Consider the following 3,885-nt stretch of genomic DNA (forward strand, 5'->3'; position numbering starts at 1 on the left):
ATATTTTTGGGGTTCAGGGTGCGTTTAGGTTTTGCGGTGCAGGGGTAATTTTAGGGGTGAAGGGGGTAATTTTAGGGTTCATTGTGCGTTTTGGTTTTGGGGTTCAGGGGAAATTTTAGGTGTCAGGGTGGAATAGGGTTTTGGGGTGTAGGGGGTATTTTTTAGGGTTCAGTGTGCGTTTAGGTTTTGGGGTGCTGGGGTATTTTTAGGAGTCAGGGTGTGTTAGGGTTTTGGGGTTTAGTGGTCATTTTAGGGTTCAGGGTGGGTTTAGTGATGCTGGGTTATTTTTGGGGTTCAGGGTGCGTTTAGGTTTTGCGGTGCAGGGGTAATTTTAGGGGTGAAGGGGGTAATTTTAGGGTTCATTGTGTGTTTAGGTTTTGGGGTGCAGGGGTAATTTTAGGTGTCAGGGTGGAATAGGGTTTTGGGGTGTAGGGGGTATTTTTAGGGTTCACAGTGGGATTAGGTTTTGGGGTGCAGGGGTACTTTTGGGTTTAGGGTGGGTGTTGGACTTGGCCCTTTTTGCAGGGTCATCCCTGAACTTTTTGCCTTCCTCTTATATTTTTTCTTACCTGTTGTTGGATATTTTATGACTCTGGGCACTTTACCACTGCTGATTAGTGCTAAAGTGCATATCCTCTCCCTATTGTAAATTGATGTATGAATTAGTGATTCCATGATTGACTGATGTGTTTTACTGGTCAGACCCTACTACAGTGCACTGAGTGTGCCCAGGGCTTGTAAACCAAATGCTGCTTGTGAGCTTGCAGCGCTGGTTGCCTCCCACAGAAGCAGCCTTGTAAAATGTGTCTAAGGCCTGCCATTACAGAGCCTGTGTGCTGTCTGATACTGTCATGCTGACTGGGCAAGTGCACCCACTTGCCAGTACCTAAACCTTCCCTTTTCTTCATATCAGACACCCTATGGTAGGCCCAAGGACAAGGTGCATTGTAAGTATAAGGTAGGACAAGCCCTGATGTGGGTGGCATGTCCTAATAGTGAATTACAGCCATTTTCGTTTTTCACTATTGCAAGGCTACTTTTCTCCATAGGCCAGAATGGGCAGTAGATTATTACATTTTATAATCCTAACTGACTCAGGGAACATGGTAAAAAGTTTAGTTTAGTATGCCTGAACTCACACAACAGATAAAGGTATCCCTTATCTGGTTCTGCCTTTCAGCCATAATGGATCTGTGTGGGCATACAGAACAATGTTTATATACGCACGTGAAGTCCACCCCCTACGTTCCGTAAAAGACAATCCCAAGAATAGTGCTTTGGTTAAGGGTATGGTCGACATGATTAATGGGAGAAATCTCTTATGAAAATACCCCGGACGATGAGATATTTGCATATATAAATTGGAACGTGACCGGATATGAAGCTACTCTGAGTGAAAAACAGCAATCTAAGAGATCGTCCCCGATTTGGATTGTACCCCATCAGGGTCACTTGTGTCTGCAAGGCACTGGCGAGAATCCCAGAGCTCAGTTAGGGAAAAGTGTCTGCACAGAAACGTATGTTTTTGGGTCTCGGACTTCCCCTGCGTTCTTAGCAGCTAAGGGTACTTATTTCATCTGTCATGATAGAGCCTATACCTGGTAACAGGACGAATTTAGTATCAAAAGACCGAGAATTTATTTATTTATGGATTTTATAAAGCGCACGGCTACCCCCGACGGGGGTGTCCCGGCGCTAAAATTATCTGCTAGAAGAGAAGAGCAATCTAGATAGAAGCGAATAGCCAAGTTTTCAGGCATCTTCGAAACAGAGCTTCAGATGGGGCGAATCTCAGGTCGATAGAATGACGAGTACATCATGCACAAGCAGTCTCGTCGCATTCGAGTAACGAGTTCACCTCGAAATCGTTATTTGCGTCTTGAACCCTTGGCTTCCATTTTAGATACGGCAGCCATTTTATGAGTTGCCCTCACACAGGCAAACTGAATCAAGCCGAATTCGATTCCTGAAGACACGTACACCTTGATTGACTTTTCCCTGACCATGGCAAGTTGGAACCATTGTGCCCCAGGCCGAACCTGTTTGGTCAGTTCTTCTCCCAGTGGCCGAACAAGATAGCATCAAGGCCCAGCCTACCATAAAACCTCCCATCACAAACACACCCTGCTGAATCTTGCTCACACCTGTCTTTACTCTTTTCTCTCACTTGCTTTATGATGGGGAGGTGACCATTTTTATTAGGGGTCTACCGATATCTGATGAGAATGTTGGGCCTCGCCTGGTAATTTATTATGGGATGAACAAACCGAACTATGGCCTTGTCATCATGACTCTGCTTTCTCTTTGTCATTTAAGTATTTCTATGGCGTAGTAAAATGTACAGAATGTTTGCCTAAAGCACAATATTATGTATAAAAAGAGAAGCCCGGCTTTGTGAATTGCGGCAGTCTCCTAAGAACATACTTCCCGTGTGTTGTACTTCTAGGACGCTTGTTACCTTGGTTGCAGCCAATAAAATCGATCCTTGACTTCACCTAGAAGACTCTGAGTTTCTGTGGTCTGAATCAGGAAAGGACTCGTGGTCTTTGGGTGTGTTTCCCTGACACCACTGGGTTACCGGATCAGTACCGGTTCTGAAAAACCCAGTACCACACATGGGAAAAAAACTAATTCGGCTTGGTCCTGTTTAGTCCTGCAGGCAGAGTAGAGGAGCGCAGGGGGACAGCGGAGCGAGGCGACGCGAAGATGGAGGTGAAAGGAAAGACAACGACGAAAACAACAGCAGCACTCACCGTGAGTCTTTTTGCCAGTCCTAATACCCTTCAGCTGATCTGCCCTTCTGTTCCACTGTTCTGCTGTTCCAACAGTACAGAAGAGGAACATAAGAGGAAGAGGCCAGTTGACAGATGGGGTGAGGCTGTTAGACTGTGAAGTTGTTCCTCGAGATCCTGACCCGGTGGGGGGGGGTGCATTTTACTGTGAGCACCGAGGCCAGCTAGCTAGCTTAGACTAGGAAAACTCAGCCGGCCCCCATTGAGGTCCTAATACAGTCCCAATACAGCCCCACATTTCGCCCAGAACTGTCTGACAGCTGGACCATCACCAGATCAGATTCCTGAGCTGTTGAGTTGTGGAGCCCGGTCGGGTGCCGAGAATACGGAAGGCAAATTAAAGATAACCGACCATAACTTTTAGAGCACAGATCCAGGCAGCTTCATTGCTCCCAGGCCTCAAGCCCTTATGCCACATGATCCAAGGAGGAGGATAAGCCCAAGCACAAGCTACTAACCGGCAACCTGCTGTGAAGTTGGTCGGCTGGTTGTCTCTCTCTTTCCTGGATCACTGATCTTTCTGACTCCTTTTACAATCCGACCATCAGTTAGCCATTAACCATCGTTTAACGTTTAACTGTGCCACAATAGCTCGGACTTCCCAAGACTTCCCAAGTCTCCAAGGCCCCAAAGTCTCCGAGGCTCCAAGGCTTTACTCCTCAAGTCGCGTACATTAGTAAGGTTCGCAGTCCCCAGACCCTACGGGGGTCTACGATATCGGGTACTGCAAAGGGCCCTGGGTGAAGCCCGACTGATCCACCATCCCTATAACATCTCCTTAGCTTCTCAAGCCACCTCTAAGCATGGGGTCAGGCAAGAAAAGGGCCCAGCCCAAGACTAAGTCTAAATCCAAGTCGAAGTCCACGACAACGGCCAAACAAAAGGAGAACAAAAAACAAGTCAGTGGGACCGCGGACTTATCTCTAGACGAAGTCGGGGCATGCAGCGACCAAGCCCTTCAGGCTGTGGCTCGTCAACCAAACCTTCACCAACCAAAAATCACATCAAAATTACAATTTTTAAAGGACCCACTTTCCACCATCTTTTCGTCCAGTGGAAAAATTCTGGGCCTGCAGGACTCCTAACTCCCACT

This window comes from Lissotriton helveticus, chromosome 4_1 (genome assembly GCF_964261635.1).
Source record: "Lissotriton helveticus chromosome 4_1, aLisHel1.1, whole genome shotgun sequence".
NCBI classification, from domain to species: domain Eukaryota; kingdom Metazoa; phylum Chordata; class Amphibia; order Caudata; family Salamandridae; genus Lissotriton; species Lissotriton helveticus.